The sequence below is a fragment of the Mus musculus genome, chromosome 9 (assembly GCF_000001635.26).
Source record: "Mus musculus strain C57BL/6J chromosome 9, GRCm38.p6 C57BL/6J".
In the NCBI taxonomy this organism is placed as follows: Eukaryota; Metazoa; Chordata; class Mammalia; order Rodentia; family Muridae; genus Mus; species Mus musculus.
In genome coordinates, this window is record NC_000075.6 from 113,293,868 (window position 1) to 113,312,553 (window position 18,686).

The following is an 18,686-nucleotide window of genomic DNA, read 5'->3' on the forward strand; positions in this document are numbered from 1 at the left end:
TTGGTTAAGTACCTGTAAAATTCTAGCCGCACTGTAGCATCTATTATTGGATCATGTTTATACCTTCCTGTTGGGCAGACTCATAAAGAAAATGAATTCTAAGTGAATCAGATGACCTCAAAGGAGTCATGGAGAACAAAAGAGGCTTCACTAGAAGGGGAGGGAAAAACATCCTTGCCTGGCTTGAGAGAAAGAAGAGGAGAGGAGAAGGAATCCTATCAGGGGAAAATGGGTGCTCATGACACAATCCAATGGGTGCTCAGGACACAGTCCAATAGGTGCTTACAACACAGTCCAGTGAGTGCTCAGGTCCCAAAAAAGAACCTGATGTTTTCCTTTGGTACTTTGCACCCTTAGGACACTTTCTCACTTAAATTAACTCTGTTCTTGTTTCCTAAGATAAGCAAGAAAAGGCACACAGGCTCTATTATAGGGGAAAGTAAGTCTGAGAGTCTACAAGACTGTGCGCTGGAATCAGAGCTAGCACGCAGAGATATTTATGTCCCAGTGTCATATTGCTTTTAGTTTTTCTTGAAAGAATGCAATCACTGGGCTGGAGACAGTCCAGCCAGTAAAGTGCTTGCTGAACAACCATGGGGACATGCCGTCATCAGTCCAGAGCCTACATAAGAAGTCAGATGGGGGTCCAGACACGTGTAATCTCTACCTGTACAATTCTAGCTAGGGAGACAGAAATAGGCAGACTACTGGGGCTCACTGGACAGCTAGCCCAGTTAATTGGGCAGGTCCCAGCACAACAAGAGACTCTGTCTCAAAGAACAAGGTGGAGAGCAACTAAGAAAGACACACAAGATTAACCTCTACCCCTAAGAGAAAGAGAGAAAGAGAGAGAGAGAGAGAGAGAGAGAGAGAGAGAGAGAGGGAGGGAGAGAGAGAGAGAGAGATCCCCTGTGTTTCACTGAGGACCATAGTGACTTAAGCAGGCCTGCAGCTGATTTATTGAAAGTTTTCTCTGCTAAAGAGAACCAAATTATGAGTTCACTTCCATCAATCCAATTTAAAGTTGACTTTGTGTACACAGCAAGGCAAAGAGATGGTAATTTGGATTCCCATGCAAGAGGCTACATTTTAAATTGCTTTCCAATCACAGTGTATTGATTATTTCAAAGCAACATCCACAAACTAATGAGACCCACTGTGACGTGAAATTCATAACCATTGATTTGCAGTTCAATTTTTTCGTTTGTATATGCACATAATAGAGGGTATGAATGGCTGTCCAGAGTTGTTCTGTCACCATCCAGCATTCAGTGTAATAAGAGGGAGTTTGTGGAAAAGGGGGAAGGAGGTGGGGTACGCATGTACATGCACATGGGAATGTGAGGGTACTTGAATGTGCTACAAATTAGTCAATTTTGAGTATAGGTCTGCCCTTCTCTAAAGTGAGAGGGTAGGAAGAAACAATATATGCAAATCGCCAGGTCAGAAAGTGCTTATTGCACAAGCCCAAGGATCAGAGTTCAGATCCCTGGTGCTCACATTAAAAGCCAGGCACCGGTGGGTGGCACACAGCCAAAGCCCACCTCGGGGAAGACAGAGCCAGGAGGATCCCTGGGGCTTGTTGGTAAGCTCACCTAGCCAAATCACGAGACCCTGTCTTCTAAAGATAAGGTGGAGGGTGATGGCTAAGGAGCCTGATTTCATCCTCTAGCTCCCATGTGCATACACAGACACATATCACATGCCTGATTCCATCCGTACTCAAGGCCCGAGGGTCGGGGTCCCCCGTGGAGTTCAGATTCAAAAGTCACATGCAAACTCCCAGATCTGTGCTTTAAGGAGAAAGGGGTAGAATTTTGGGTGGGAACTTCCGGTGGGAACCGGAAAAGGAAAAGCTGGACAAGGCCTCAGCTGGGCGTGAACTTCCTGCAGAGGTTTGGATCATGCCGGTCCTGTCTTGAAACATGGTGTATGCTGCGTTTGTGATGGCTACACTTTGAACTGTCAGCCTGAGTGGATGCGGGAGCAGCCAGGCCCCCAGGAACGCACAGCTCTAGCCATGTCTGCTGTGGCCATTCAAGAGCTCATTAGATCACAAGGGCTCTGATCTAATGAATCTGATTGGTCACTGATGAACTCATAACAGCATTATGGAGAGATGGTAAGAGGTAGGAGGTAGCCCTTAACTAGAGGAAGTGAGTCACTGGTGGGTATTTTCTTAGAGCTATATCTTGTTTTGGCTGCTTCTGTAATCACTCTTTTCTCTGCACCCTGCGTCCACGTTGTAAATGCTTCTACTCCACCAGGCCCTCCCTTCTTGAAGAGCTGAAATCAGAAGCCAAGATAAATAAGACCTCCCTAAGCTATTTCTGTTAGGCATTTTGTCACAGCTATGATGAAGCTGTTCCTACACCGTTCTTTACCCTTTTATCAGTCACTGGCTACAGGGTACAGACTGAGGAGGGGACATGGGGGGCAGGCATCTTTCCCTTGACAGAGGGCCTGCTTCCAGACAAGACACTTCTAATGAGTCCCTTGCAGGCCACAGGAACAGCCAGCAGGGGGGTGGAAATACTGGTTCAGCAAAGGGAAAATGGGCACCCGGCTCAACATGACTGCTTCCATCTTGCCTGTGGGGCAATACTGGTGCTCATTCCAAACTTGACAATGTAACAAAGTCATCAAGGAAGCCAGCCAGGCTGAGCACTTGCTGTAGGCCCTAGCACCTGGGACTTGTTCCTTGCTGATACCTGCAGTATTGAAAGTCCGAGAAAACTCAGGTATATTCTAGTGGGCAACAGGCCACCTTCATCTAGTCTATAAACTTTCCCATCTGGCTCCAGGTACAGGGATCTTCCTGACTTGCAAACTGAGACAGCCTCATTCCATCAGAGCCTCGAAAGCTGCAGTGTCCACCTCCTGAGCCTTCCTGCCACCACGGTCCAACTCTCGAAGCTTCCTGCTGTGGCAACCATTTCTAATGTGCCAGCTTTTCTGGCCTGGTCACAGCATCCATATCGCTCACTAGATAGTAAGTTTGCTTTTCTCCTTATTAAAAAAAAGAAAAAACAACTGATGTCAGGACTGGATTTGAAGCTCCCTTGTGTAGGCATCAAAGCCCATGTAATGGTAGCCAGATGTGATGACACAGGCAAATGCCATTCTTGGCCTGAGGTTGCTGTTTCTTGACCACTGAGTCCCAGACCAGGCCAGCAGAATCCAAGGAGGAAATGGAGTTGCATGTATTCTGGCCTCATTCGGGCTGCCTAGGGGAAGGTGCCAGGAGCTATGGTTTGTTTTGTTTATTGCCTATATCTATTGAGGGATGCATGCATGCCTCAGCACCTGTACGGAAGTCAGAGCAAACGTCCAGGAGTGCATTCTCTCTTCCACTACGTGGGACCCAGGAATCCAGCTCAAGTTGTCCTACTTGGTGGCAAACCCCAGAGCCATCTTGCTGGCCCCACTAGGGGCTATTGATTTAACCAGCTTACTCAGGTGGCTATCTTTTGCAGCAAGATATGAGGCACATTTGGAGAAGACTTGGGTTTCTTATTGGCCTGCTAAGATGGGAGGAAGTAAAGAAGAGGCCTACATGTTTGTTATTCAATACTAGGGGCTACCAGTGTGTACGGGGAGGAGAACTCACTAAAGAAACTGGTGAAGCCCGTGTAGCCTGCTTGCCCCCAAGCCACACCTTTGAAGATATTTCACATTCTCTTCAGCCCAAAGTGTCCCAGACATTCAACCAGATACAAAGTGAGTCTGACTTTGATTCCAAAAGAATTTTTATTGAGGGCAGGTAGTGCTGTTTCTGTGTATAAAGTCTTTCGTTATGGAAACGTGTCTCAAGTAAAGCTGAAAGAGAGAGAGAGAGAGAGAGAGAGAGAGAGAGAGAGAGAGAGAGAGAGAGAGAGATGAGAAGGACACTTATGGGAAGCTGTACAGGAAACAAAGTGTGCAGTGCACTGCCAGTGCCTTTCTTCCTCTTCTGGATCAGCTTGTCATTGTCCCCTTCTAGAACCACCAAGAAATTCCCCTCCCCTCCCCCAGTCAGGCTCTGTGCCAGAGAAAAGGGGACTGACTTTGGCAAGGGTATCTTCTGTTTATGTGGGTTAAGTTTGCTTGGCCAATGGTTTGTAAAAACCAGCTTTTAAGGTTTCCTCAGGCATGTGAGTTCACCCACGTTTTTGTGTTTCTATGTCAGTATATGTGTATCTATGTGTCTGTACAAATATGTATGTGTCTCTGTATGTGTCAGTGTATCTGTCTGAAAATGTACATGTCTGTATATGGCACTGACTACACGTTTCTGTATGCCTGTGTATTTATGTGTATATGTGTATACATGTCTGTGCTTATGTCAATGTGTGTGCCAGTGTCTCTGCCTGCATACACATGTATCTATGAATGTCTGTCTGTATGCATGTTATCTAACTATATAGGTGTCTGTGAGTCTGCATATGTTTGAGGGCATCTATATATGCCTGGTTTTGCTTATGTCTTTTCTGTATCTGCACATGTATATAAGCATTTATCTGTGTATACATGCTAGCATCAGAGTACATCTATATGCATGGTCTGTATGTGTGTCTGAATGCATCTATACATGTGTGCATGGTCTGTATATGTCTCTGAATGAACCCACACATGTGTTCATGGTCTGTGTGTGTATCTGAATGCATCTATACATGTGTGCATCTTTGAATGTGTCTACAGAAACGTGTAGTCAGTGCCATATACAGACATGTACGGACACATACATTTTCAGACAGATACACTGACACATACAGAGACACATACATATTTGTACAGACACATAGATACACATATACTGACATATCTGCATTTGCATTCCTCTGTATCACTTTGCATATGTCTGGATACAGCTGTACCTGTGAGCATCTTTGAGTGTGTACATATGCATCTACATGGGTGTGCCTCTTCCTGTCTACATGCATCAGCATGTGTCTGTGGTGGTATCTCTGTGTGTACGATGAGTGACCTTTCTGCCATAGACTGAGGTGGGTATGAGTGCTTTCCCAGGAATGATCTCTGTTTCCCTCTGGCTCTCTCTTTCACGCCCTGAGACATCTACCCCTGGGCTCCTGCACGTGCTGGGCCCAGAAGCACAGGGCTTGGAGGCTTCAAGCTCAGTGTGAGAGGAAACAGACCTCTCAGCTGTCCCTGCTGTGGGAAGGCCACTCACCTCCATTCCCTTCTTAGGAGGTCACAGAGGCATCAGGGAAAAAGCATTGCAGGCTTTTAAAACTCAAAACCAGGCAAGGGTCCATTATTGCCACTACTGGGCATATCTTGTGGCAAGCACTGTCACCTAATAGGGTCCTCAGCCCCATGACAACAGGGAAAATCTACAGGTGTCCTTAGACCTCTCTACCAGGCTGTATGCTAAGGGCTTTGTTTTGCCTCCTTTTCTTAAAAGCAGTCCTTCTGGTCCACATCTATCTTTCAGAGAAAAAAACTGAAGTCACAGGAACTCACAGGAGACTCAGGTCTATGCTGAATGCCAGCCCTTGATGGAGGTCTCTCCTGAGGACTCACCTGCTTCTTTTCCAGCCCCCTTTTGCCTAATCTTTGAGGGCTGTGTTTGAGAAGCCTGCTTTCCAGACTACCTTGGAGAGCTGCCTTTCTCTGCTTTCTCTGCACTCTTCTTGGGGGTGGGGGGCTCATGGTGGAATGCAGACTGTATTTTCCAATGCAGATCAGGGTCTTGTGTTTACCATCAGCCTGAATGCTGTGTGTATGTCTGTTTGAAGGAGGTGGGGGCAGAGGGTGGTCATCGATTTTCTCTCATCTGCCTAACAATTGATGTAAGAATCTAAAGTGTCCCTTTGTTCTGGAAACACAATTTGAGAAGTCTGATGGAGCCAGCACTAAGCTTAATGGTATGCGACACTGCTCGTCTCCAAAGCTTTGCAAAAATTAATTACTAATTAATCTAAAACTTCAGAGTATTATTTATTTATTATCTCTGCACTCCAAACTCAAAACATTTAAGTCTAAAATTATGAGTAGTAAAACAACCTCAGGATGCTTTAAAGCGGGGGGGGGGGGGGGGGAACAAGTTCAAGGGATTCTTTGAGAAAGACAACTCCCAGATATGTCAGTAAGAGGAGGCTGCTGGATTATCCCAAGAACTGTTAGTATTGCCCTAGAAAGTTTGACACAGATCTTCAGTGGGAAGTCTGCTGAAGGCATCTCTCCAGAGTCCGGATGCTAATCAGATGAGAGCGTGAGGGATGCAGAAAGGGAGCCACTGCATCCCTGCTCTCAGAGCTGAGGGGATTTGATTCATAGCTACTCCCTAAAATAGAGCTTTGCGGAGAGCAGCCAAATTGGATTGTCCCAACAGACAATGAATCATTAATCATGGTGAGGGAGAGCCATGAGTGAGGGAGAAAGAGAAGAGGAAAGAGAAAAGAGAGAAAAGGAAGACAGGCTTGAGGGAAGGAGAGAGGAGGGAATGGAAGGAGGGAGAGAGGAGGGAGGGAAAAAGGAGGGAGGGAAAGGAGAGGGAGGGAAGGAAGGAAGGAAGGAAGGAAGGAAGGAAGGAAGGAAGGAAGGAGGGAGGGAGGGAGGGAGGGAGGGAGGGAGGGAGGGAGCGAGGGAGGGAGGGAAGGAGGGAGGGAGGGTAAGGGAGAGAGAGGGAAAGAAGAAAAGAGGAGGGAAGGAAGGAGGGGAGGAAGGAAGAGAGGGAAGGAAGGATGGAGAAAGGAAGAGGGGAGGTGGCTGGTAAGAGGCTGAGATACAGGGGAGAAAATAGCTGAGGGGGAGAAGGGGAAACAGGAAGGAACAAGGCAAGGGAGAGAGGGAAGAAGATAAGTGAAGGAAAAAGGATGGGAGAGAGGGAAGAGGAAGGAAGGAGGGGAAGCAGAGAAGGGGGAGGGGAAAAAGATGAAGAGGGAAGGGAAGAGAGAGGGGAAAGGGAGCAACATAGCTCCACAGGCAAAAAGGACCATCACAAGCAGTGGCTTCAGAATAAAGAGACATCAGCCACCATCACTACAAGCGCATACCATTCATGCAGATGACAGCTTAAGCTGTGACCTTTGCCAGCCTTCACTCAAGGTGGGAAAAGTAAACCCATCTAAGACCACAAAGCATGGCAGTTGGCTACCCACTCCTTTGCAACAAGCCACTCTTGAGCCCCACCTGGTGGTCCTTCTCCCTAAACCAGAAGGCAGGCTGTGAGCTGGGGAAAAAATAGACTGCAGAAAGATCCCTGTACAATCAAAACCTTAGAGCAACAGGTTTTCCTGGAGTCCAGCCAAAGTGTCTATCTAGAACTGGGTCTCTCCTCTCCTCTCTGTCTCCCCTTCTACCACCCCACTTTCTCATCGGCTCCCTTTTACCACAAATTGAAGTTAGGATGCATTTCAAAGCTGACAGCAGGGGCCAGAAGCCCTGCATGACACCCAGAGGGAAGGAAGAGCAGGTGTGAGTTCACCTCGCTGCAGGAAACAAGTCTGTCTTGTTAGGCTGTGAAAGGGTTTGTGAATTTTCACAATGAAGGTGACACACTAGACAAACAGGGATGTTTTGGACTGTGAGAGAAGATGCTTTCCTGCTAGGACCAAGGACCCTGACAGCTTCCCAGAAGAAACGGGGCTTAGCAACTGGAGTGCATTCAGTGGGTATTTTTAGGTTATATACGGAGACTGACATTTCCCTACAGGGTTGGCTGCAGGTAGTAGGAAGGAGAGAAACACTCATGAAGGGTTTCAGAGGCACTGTCTTGACAGAAACAGCAACAACGCCATCTTCTATGGAGCTGGAACCTCCCAGGGTCCAAGATCCCTGCAGACAATGTGAACCTATGACTGTTGCCAAAATACAAGCCTGCAAGCCTTGCTTGGAACTTTACACACTGAGGCCCTGGAGCAGCTGACCCTGCAAGCCAGTTTCTCTCTGTGCTGAGTCTTCATCAGCAATACAGCTGTCGACAGAGAGCTGGCACAGCAGAGAGCTGGCAAATGCCATGCTAAATTAAATAGTATATTTTAAAATGTGCTCTGCAGGTTGAAGGCACAGAGGGCAGGAGCCCTGGCTTTAGAGGACAGCTGTATTGAGAGGAGAGGTGTGGGTCAGAGAGCAACTTCATTCCAGCTTTCTGGCCTCGCCTGAGTAGGGAATCGCCAGCTCTGCCTCTGCCCCTGGTGCTGGGGACTTTGCTGATGGACTCCTGGTCCATTGCTGGACCACACTAAAAGGTCTTGAGTTGAAGACATTTTTAACTAAGAACACCATCATGCAAGACCAACCAGGCATCTCTTTATGCACATGTTCGTATGTACATGCCTGCATATGTACCTGCACGCGTGTGTGAGTGCATGTGAGTATATGTGATGCTGAGACAGGGCTAGATAACATGTACACAGTAGCAAACAATGAAAAAGAGACCTCATCCCAAAGATGATGAGGACTGCCATCTGGGGTTGTCTTCTGACCTTCACATGTGCACACAACATTGGTTCATTTTAATTTACACACACACACACACACACTCACTCTCTCTCTCTCTCACACACACACACACATACATGTGTGTGTTTGGGTACCTGTATGCATGCATGCGTGTGTGTGTGTGTGTGTGTATGCAATTTTAATAGACACAAATCTTTAAAATGACACTGAGTGCAAGGTATCAGGGCAAGGCCATCTTCAGACAGAAGTGTGCTTGCAGAACCTCTGTCTGACTTTCTACCCACAGGTGCTGTCTCATGGGGACAATGACTCAGACTTGGCTCATGGCTCTGGGGAGGCAACAGTATGGAAGTGGAGACAGCCTTGGAAACAGGGCCTTGTCATGCAAACTGTCTAGAGGCCTGAGCCAAACCCTGGGCACATACTGCAGCCCTGGGGAAAACAAGGACACAATGTCCCCCTTAACCTCTGCAGCTCGGCAGAAACCCAGTAGCCCAGGCATGAAAAGGACCAGAAAACAAAACAGCCTCCTCCATAATCTAGCTTCCTGTGCTTTCCCTGTGGAAGACAGCTTCTGTGCGCATATATGTATGCGTGCATTCATTGGGAGGGTGGGGGGTTCTGGGGGAGGGGATGACAGGGACCCCTGAAGTCAAGCAAGAGGAGGCAGGGAAGCATCTCTGGTGGGCCACCCGAGTGTGAGCTGGCTCTCTGGAATATTCTAACAGGTGTGGGTGGAGATGTGGTAGTGTGAGGGGGTGGTAATTTGTGTGAAAAGGGCAGTGCCTAGCTCTCTCTTGCCCTTCTGCAAATGCTAAGAAAAAACAATTGCCATTCAATGTCTGAAGACCAATGGCCAAAGCCAGAGCAGTCTGGGATTTGCCTCCTGCCCCTCCATCCCTTTGCTGGCTTAAGTCTCAACTAAATGTTTGTTAACCCTCTCTCTGACGGTCATTCTCCTACTACCATCTGACAGAGCGGGGGCAGAGCTGCTTCAAAAAGCCCGAGCAGGGACCCGTAGCCAGCATTCTAAGAGACAGTTAGCTGGAGACCTGGTTGTGAACCGGACTCTTTCTCATCTTGATTTTTCTATTCACCTTTCTGACTCTCTCTCTCTCTCTCTCTCTCTCTCTCTCTCTCTCTCTCTCTCTCTCTCTCTGTATCTTCCTTGGAAAATGGAATAGCCGGATGCAGCCAACTAGGGAGTGTGGTAAGGATACAGGGGAGCATCACAGACTAGGACCTGACCCTGGGTGGGCAGGGGTGGGGGAAGAAATCAAGTAGGGAAAACAATAATTCTCAATGACAGTGCTACTATATTTCTCTCTTCTGGCTTAGCCCAAACAGATAAAATAGGGCCACAGTATCCTGTACTTGATGTAATGACACTGTCCCCAAGTCTCCTGCTGTGGCCGTGTGTGTGTGTGTGTGTGTGTGTGTGTGTGTGTGTGTGTGTGTGTGTGTGTACATAAGGATTCACACGTACATGGAGGCCAGAATCAACCCCGATGTTGTTGCTCAGGTACTATCCACCTTTTTTTCTTTGTTTTCCTGTTTGTTTTGAGGCAGAGTCTCATGCTGAGACCTGCATCCCCTGATCCAGATAGACTGACTGGTCAGTAAGTCCCAGGGCTCTGCCCAGTGCCATGCCCCTAGTGCTGGGATTACAAGTGCATGCCCTTATGCCCAGATTTTTCTAAATGTGTGTTCTGAGAGCCACACCTGTGTCCCCATGCATGCACAGAAAACACATTACCAACTGAGCTAACTCCCCAGCCTACATGAAGCTCACTACCTCGTGAATGCAAGGGAGCCCCACAGAGACAAAAGAATCAGAGTTGGGCAATAGTAAACCCAAAAGGCTTAGAGAGTTGAAGATGTCAGCTTCAACTGTGTCATAAAGAAGATTCCTGCTTCGTGGGTGCTGCTACCCACATTCTCCTGGGTATGGGCTTAGCTGAGGGTGCAGTGTAGCTGCCTGACTCACTCTTGCCACCCCAGCATACTCAGTGTCCACTTATTCCCCTCACAGTGGACCACAGGGACTTGGACATGCTCAAGAGGAGCAGCTGCACCTTCTTGAATCACAATCCAAGGCCTCTCCCAATGGCAAGCCAAGACTTCAAACAGAGGATCTCTCTGGGGCCATCTGGAGCTAGAAGCTAGAGACAGAATTTATTCCTGGAGACCCAGAGAACCAGGCCAGGTAGGAACACAACCAAAGACCCCATAGTCACTCAGGATCTGCTGGAAGGTTACGGGGAAGCTGCTCTGGGGCCCAAACTTGTTAGCTTTCTGTGATAACCACTATGACCAAAGCAACTCGGGAAAGTAAGGGTTTATTTGGCTTACATTTCCTGAATACAGTCTGACTTTGAGGGATGTCAGGACAGGAGCCCCAAGTGGAAGTCTGGAGCCAGAAACTGATGCAGAGGCCCTAGAGGAGTGCTGCTTTACTGGCTTGTTTAGTCTATTTTCTACCCAGGACCACTTGCTCAGGGAGTAACCAATGGGCTGGGTCCTCCTGTATCAATCACTAATCAATAAAGTGTCCTCTGGCCTTACATAAGGCAACCTGATGGAGGCATTTCCTCTATTGGGGTACTTCCCTGATTACGCTAGCGTGTGTCTAGTTGACCAGAAACTACTCAGGACAGGACCCTCCTGTACTAAACTCCAGCAACTGGCACAACTATTACCTCCACTTCATACTCCAGAGAACAGAGGCTCAGAGAGGCCAATCCCCTGCCCAAAGTTAAGCATGAAACCAGTAGAGGACACATGTAAATCACCCCAGGGCATCTCCCAAGAAGTCTTAGGTCTCTCCTGAGGCATCACCTATCCTTCGGTACCCACAGATTGGGAAGAAGGTCTGGATACCCATGCCAAACTCCTTTTACAGAAAGATGCCAGATAGACTAGGGTGTGCTGGGAAGACAGGCTGAGGTACATGGTACTCTGAGGCTAAGACCTAGACTGGACACATCCCTAGTCTCCTGTCTTGAGTCTATCGGGATGCTCTCAACTTCACCATGGTTCCCAATGCAAGCATGGTAAAGCCCTTGGCCCTCATCCTGCAAAACCTCTTCAATTAGCAAGGTTTCCCCCTACAACTGCTGAATATGTTTAAGTCTCTACCTTACAGAGTTCCTTTCCTTCTTTGCTGCACCCCTCCCCAGAGCTCTCCTCTCTTCTCCCCTCCTCTCTTGTTTCTCCTCACACTTCTTTTACTTTCTTACCTACCCCTGGCTTCGCTCACAGACCAAGAGTTGCAAGGACACATCAGCGCAATCCAGAGTGTCACATAACCCAGGGGCCCCTCATCCTTGCTCATAAGTAGCATCTACCTGGACCCAGCACCTCACAGCTGTCTGATTAGAGCTCAGAGGGAGGTTTTGTCTGGAGATGGTTTTTATAGTGTTCGCCGAAGGGGTGCCTGCATGTGGTTTCCATGCCAAAATGAAGCAAAGCTTTTTGGAAGAGGAAGGCGAAACAAAAAGCCCAGCCAGTCCCTCTCAGTATTGTTCTGTATGCCAGCAACTTGATGCTTTTTCAGCGTGGAGAAAAGAGGCTGCAAATGCCATCCTGAGCTCCAGGCCAAGCTTCCTCTGGGCCAGTGGACTTCTCAGCATGAGGGGCGCTGCTGCTCAGAGCCTGAGACAGCAGAACAATGGACAAGCTGAGCTTGGAGCTTCCCACCCAGACACCAAGGCTAAAAATGACTTCTCCCCACATGGGTACCATATTCAGCATGAAGCGCTGGGAGCTGAAGGCTCTGCACAGAACTGGGGGGAAATGTTTATCTATCTCTGCAGCCAGCAGTCCACAGCATGAGGAGCTACTCTGGCAGAGGCTGGGGGTTGATGGAGTGGGAGGGGACTTGCAATTCTATTTAAAGGAGACTTAAACCCAGGATTAGGACAGGACAAGGTAAAGTCATCTGTCCACCCTTTGTCAGTTGCTGAAGTTCCTTGCCTGGGTGACCCCTCCTAAAGCAAGCAAGACTAACCCAGTGAGGCTCAGGCCCTCCCTGCTATTCCCTTACCTCTCACAGCAGCCTCACAAGTAAATGAACAAAACTCCCTGACCCTGGCCATTTTCATCAAAAGGAATTTAAAAGGTGGCCCCACATAAGTTGGGGAACTTGGGGTGGGGGCAATAGCAACCTCTGCCCCCTATGCACAAAGCATTTGCATGGACTCCGGAAGAATCCAGATCCCCCTTCAAAAGAATGGCGGTTTCTGGATGCATGTATACCACCACTGTATTCTATATTTCTTGTTCTTCACGTGGCTGCTGTTTGAGTCTCTCCTCCCCGCTATGCACACATCTTTTCATCAGCTTCCATTGTCATTGTTTCCTGGTGTCTCGGCATGATTTCCATAAATATAGCTTGAGACAAGGATTTAAACACACTTGATCCATTTGGGGGAGAAAGAAAAGAAAGAGGATTTGAGAGGGTGAAGGAGTTAAGCAAAGATGTGAACTCAGATAAAATCCAGCCTTGGATTGATTGACAGAAGGATCTGGGAGGGAAGTGTTGTGTAGAGGAGTCCCTTCCTTTATCTCCAATGTTCTGAACCCTGTTACAAGTCCAGCCTTGGCTGTGAGTCTTCCCAAGATTGACCATGTGCAAACATCAAGGCCAGAATGCTGAAGACTTCTTGGAGAACGTTTTTCTATTTCTTGGGATAACTCTAGAGCAGTCCATGCTTCCAGCATCTGGGAAGAACTTCTCATCCAAGAAATGGCAACTTGTCAACTGGAAAGTTCCACAGCAGTTGGATCCTCTGGTCTCAGTGTTCTCCTGTACCCCAAGTCAAACAGGGTCAAAAGGGAAATGCCGTTCCATCTACCGGCCATCCCAATTCCAGAGCCAGTAGATGCTGTCTTAGTCTCCGTAGGAGGATCAGGCAAGGGAGACTCCATTCATGTCTTTCTTGACCTTCATCTCCAAAATCCACCACCCCAGTGCAGACTCTCGCTTGGGCCAGGTCAATGATGTTCCCATCAGTTTCCCAGCTCCGGGATGATGTCTGTTCAAGTTCACATGTTTCCTCCTGACTTGAAAATAGCTGAGAATAGAACTAAAGCATATGTGTAGTATGTGTCTATTTATTAGCTCAATTTAGCCTTTACAGGATATATATATGTCATGTCTTCATGTTGTACACAATAAATGTATGTGTGCAGTTTCTACTTATGGATAAATGAGTGAATGTTATTTCCCTTGCCTAAATCCTTGTTTGGTAGCACTCAACCTAGTACAGTCCTCTATATTATAATGTCTACGTTGTAATGAGGCTATTATTACATTAATTAGGATCCTTCATAAGCCATGTGAGTTCTGAAAGTTTGAAGTCCGTCATTAGTGTCCATACCCTCTTCTATGTCAATACCTAGCACCTGGAGGACAGACATCCATATATTTGACTTGAAAATGGTACACAACCCTGTCCACAGAGCTGAGTACTTCCTGGTTTATCACTTACCCTAAGAAGCTAAGAAATACAGCTTCTTCTTGCTTCATTACTTTCATCAATCCTTGGAATGAAATAATGTTTCCAGTGTGTAATAATGGTGTTCTCAGAGTCACCACTGCTCTCTAAGATACTCTTTAAATTCCCACAGCCTTGAAAGATTGTATCCAACCCAACTATTGCCTAGCTATTCATTTATGCAGAGTTGGTCCCCTGTAACCCAAGCTGGCCTCAATCTTGCTATGTAATGGAAGAGGGCTTTGAACTCCTAATCCTCCTACCTCTCCCTTCCAAATGTGGGGTTTACAGGCATATGGCCAGGATTTACCCACTCTAAAGCTTATGCATTACTGGGTTAAAGTATGGCAGTTACCCCATTAACTGTTAGATACATGATTTTATTTGTCCTAATTGAATAGGAAACGTGCACATGCATGCACGAACACACATGTGCAGGTGTGCACACACACACATACAGACACCCACATATACACATACATACGCAAGCTGTGCTACAATCTTACTACACAAACAAAAAAAAATTGCTGAAGTAATCTCCCTGTGAAGGGTTGCTCCAAAATGAATCCTCCGAGCCTTTTTCTGTAAGAGGTAAAAGTCACAACCCATTTGCAGTAAATGTCACCAGTGTTGATTTTGTCCCCCCTGAGGACTTGGCAGATCACTCCTGCAAGAACCCCGTAGGTAGAAGTAGTCAGTCATGTGACGACATCCAGTCAGTGAGAGGAGTGGGGGAGCTGCACATTCTTGAAGCAGACGCAGAGAAGGACCTCAAGCAACCTCCTCGATGCCTTCCTGCGTCTGTTGACTCTGGTGAACAGAATTGTGTTGCAAGCAAGTCCTCTCTGGGGAACGACCACTCACAGGGTTGTCTGTACCTACCATGGACTGTGCAAGAACAGAAAATATGCTTCTCCTGTGTTCAGGCAATGAACTTTAGGGGAGTTGTCCCCCCATGAACTCCTGTATTCACTTTGAGACACAGAAGGTTGAATCCAGCAGTTGTCTTGATGCAACAGTCCTACTGACCATCTCTACACTGTTCTAAGTCCCCAGAAGATTCTGGAATGAACCGAACACCAAAATCCACCAAAGAACAGCCCAAATTTTCCCAAGAACTGCAAGATAAATACTGACCTCTGAAGAGTTTTGAGTCTGGTCATAAGTAAGCTAATTCTAGAACCTGCAATTCATTCAACATTGTACTTTGTACTTATTCTAATAGAAGTAGTGTTTTAGGCTTGGAGCACTCACCAGCAGTGACCAAAGATGGAGTGTCTGATGCCATAGTGCCTGTATTCTGGAGCTGAGGAAACGCAGATGCAAAGATGACCCCATCAGCCAGTGGCAGATGGTTCCAAGTCATAATGAGGACTTACTGTCTGTAAGAAATATTCAGAGAATTTTACCAATGGGAATTACTTTAACCCTCTTCACAACCGCACTAAGTTGGCACCATTGCCTCCAGTCTACTGATGAAGAAATTTAGGCAGAGAAGAACTTGTACGTAAGGCCAGAAAGCTAGAGAGAGAGGAAACAGCCTTTTGTCTGACTCTGGTACCTGCTCTTTGCCATTGTAAGACATTGCTTTCAGAAAACAGTGCAAAGAAATATATTCCATAACAGTTCATATGCAGTATTTATTCTGCAAATAACTGTTTTCTCCTCCCTCTCTATGTGGAAACACACAACAAATTTTATCTTTAAGATTGTGGTGGAAAAAAAATGGAGAGAGCATTGTGAGGCCTACAGCTCAGAGGTAACTGGAGAGTGTATCATTGACCCCTGACCTCACGAGCAAAACACTTCTTTCTACCTGCTCTGGAGGGGTAAGCCAAAACAAAAATTAAAACAGAGAAACACATCCCAGGAAGATTTCAGAACTTCAGAGTAGAGAGCAGAGCAAGCACCCAGCACGTGAGTGTAGAAACCCAGTGCCCCGTCCTCAGCAACCTCTGTTGAGACAAACCAGTCATTTTCATCCCCAACCAGATGTCAAACAACTGTTGAAATCTCCAGAGTTTCCAAGGGCACTCACTAGGCTGCTTGATTGCCTCCCACAAAATAGAGAGATTTTTCCATACTGTGTGCTCATGCTACCAAGTCCAATACAATTGCTCTCTGCGATATTGAAAGTCTGCAGCAGCTCTGCCAATTATCTGAGGCCTTATGAAATCTAATATCATCTTGGCAATGATTCTTGCAGGATAAACATAAACCTCACTGCTCGAGAAAATCTTAATAGCATACAAAATATGCCAGCAGCTGATCAGGACAGGCCTGGAGGCTCCATAGAGCCTGATATGGTTTTAGTGTTGTTTTGTTTTGTCTGGGGAAGTGTGGGAGGTAGGGGTGTGTGTGTGTGTGTGTGTGTGTGTGTGTGTGTGTGTGTGTGTGTGTAGGAGTGTGTATGTAGGACTGTGTGTGTACATATGTGCATGTGTAGGCGTGTATCTAAGTGTCTGTGTAGGGGTCTTTGTGTGTAGGTGTGTGTCTTTGTAGGGGGTGTGTAGGGGTATGTGTGTGGAAGGGTGTGAGTGTGTAGGGGTGTTTGAGTATGTGTAGGTGTGTGTATAAGGATGTGTATGTAGGGGTGTGTGTATAGGGGTGTGTATCGGTATGTATGTAGAGCATGTATGTATAAAGGTGTGTGTAGGGATGGGGTGTAGGAGTATATGTGTAGGTGTGTGTGTTAGGGGTCTGTAGGGGGTTCTTAATAGGGGCATGTGTAGGGATAAGTGAATATACGGCTGTGAGTGTGTAGGGGAGTTTGTATGGTTGTGTATATAGGGGTGTGTGTACGTGTAGTATGGAGATGTAGGGGAGGACTTGCACATGTACGGCAATCTTGGATGTCATTCCTCACTCATTGCCTGTTTTCTTTCTTAGACAGAGTCTCTCACTGAGGCATGGAATTCACCAGTTAGTCAAGACTGACTGCCACTGACCTCTGAAGAACATCCCTGCTCTCTCTGACAAGCTCTGGGGTCTTAAGTGCCTGTCACCATGCCTGCCTTCTCACGTGGGTACAGGGATTGGAACCTGGGTTATCATTCCTACATGGCAAGCACTTCACCAACTGAGTATTCCCCTCAGTGCCTTCCAAGGCTTTGAACGTGACATTTCAGGAAAACATTTATTGAGTAATCCTCATCAGGCTGGGCACAGATCTCTTGACAAAGTAAGAATGCTAATAACATTATTTGGGACTCCAGCTTTGACGTTTCCAACAATTTCTGGTGCTCGGCTTAACATACTGAAAATACTCTCCTACTTCCAACAGAAGTGACAGGCTTTGGGGTCTGGAAGATGAGGGAACAGCTGGCTGGGTGAATAGTCAAGATTGTAAGTTCCCTGCCCCCCCCCCACACACACACACAGTCACACTGTTCCATGATGGCAAAACAGCATCATTTCAAGGACCAACAGTATAAAATACAAAGTAAAAGGAAAAATACAATAAACTTATGCCCCATAATCCAGATGCAGGTATACAGGAAAGCTCAAAGCACAGCATCCTCTCCTGCAGGCCAAGGTCCTGCTGAGCTCTGAGCACCACAGCTGTGTTGAAGAAGCACAGGTGAGAAGAATAAAACCCCATCCCGGAGCCATGATGTTGCTCTACCACAGGGCTGGCATCTGGTGGAATTCAAGTAGAGATCTTTGCTGATCTTCCAGTGTGTGGCAGATGGACCTTGGCCAGCATGCAGGGTAAATGTAAAAGTTAACAGCACTGAGAATCCAGTTGGCAAATCAGTGGAACCCAAAGTTTCCTCTACATTTGACTTGAAGGGAGGGCTTGTTCAAATGGGTCTGTCGTTGGTCCCAAAGCCAGCGTAGCTGACTCAGTATCTCTGAGAATCTTCATGTCTAATTCCTCAGGATATAATGATGCTGATGGTCCAGAGACCATCATTGAAGTACAAATGCTCAGTAGCTAACTCAGTATCTCTGAGAATCATCATATCTAATTCCTTAGGATATAATGATGTTGATGGTCCAGAGACCACCACTGAAGAACAACTGTTCTGTGAAGTGAAGAGGGACAACCAAAGAAAGGGGGAGTCCCTGAGAGACCCCAGCTGTTGGACTCAGAGGGAATGGAAAGCAAAGTGTCTGGAGACTCCATTCCTGATGAGAGGCCCACAAATGCTTCCACCCGGGCTGCATGGTATTCCCCAGCCTCCCACAGCAAGAAGGGAAGCAACACTTGGAGTTTAAGCCCAGTCACCACAAGTTCTTCATATTCCCATTCCAGGTGTGGAGACTGGGGCCCTGTTGGGCAGCCAGAAGGATCACAATCCAAGTCCCCCACACACTCCAGGCCAGGGTCTTTCCTGACACACAGTTGATCTTCACAGACTACGATTCCCAGCATTCCACACTCACAGAACAACAAAGCATAGCAGAAATGAGCCGGTGGCCGCCATGTCAGTGAGCCGGACTCAGCCTCAGAACTTGGTTTGTTCAGAGATTTTTTTTTAAAGCAGTAGTGGATATTTCAGGGGGCTGCTAGGGTCCAGAGAACCTGAAAGGGTCACTTGATAATGCTTCCAAGAGGCTACTGCCCAAAGCCAAAAGACAAGTTTGAAGGTCAGTCCCATTGGATCTGGATTCACCTAGAAACAAATCTCCAGGGATTTTCTGTGAGAGTTTCTAGATTCTGCTCATGGAGGTGGGAAGAATCACACTAAATGTGGGTGGTCCCACTGCAAGGGCTACAGACCTGGACCAAGTAGCAAGCAAGCAGAGCATCAGCTGTCCACTCTCCCTCTCCTTCTC

The 18,686-nt window shown here is 47.1% G+C and overlaps 1 long non-coding RNA gene across 4 annotated transcripts; it reads left to right on the top strand.

Annotated features, from left to right (window-relative positions):
* Window positions 1-1,819: 1,819 nt before the first annotated feature.
* Window positions 1,820-17,118, top strand: Gm36367. Of its 4 annotated transcripts, none has more exons than XR_379905.2 (4): window positions 1,820-2,129; window positions 2,805-2,992; window positions 10,439-10,612; window positions 16,794-17,118. It is a non-coding gene; the product is annotated as a predicted gene, 36367 (long non-coding RNA). The 4 variants fall into 4 exon arrangements; XR_379904.2 differs by having other exon boundaries at window positions 1,821-2,122; XR_001779310.2 differs by having other exon boundaries at window positions 1,821-2,122; window positions 16,798-17,118.
* The last annotated feature ends 1,568 nt before the right edge of the window (window positions 17,119-18,686 follow it).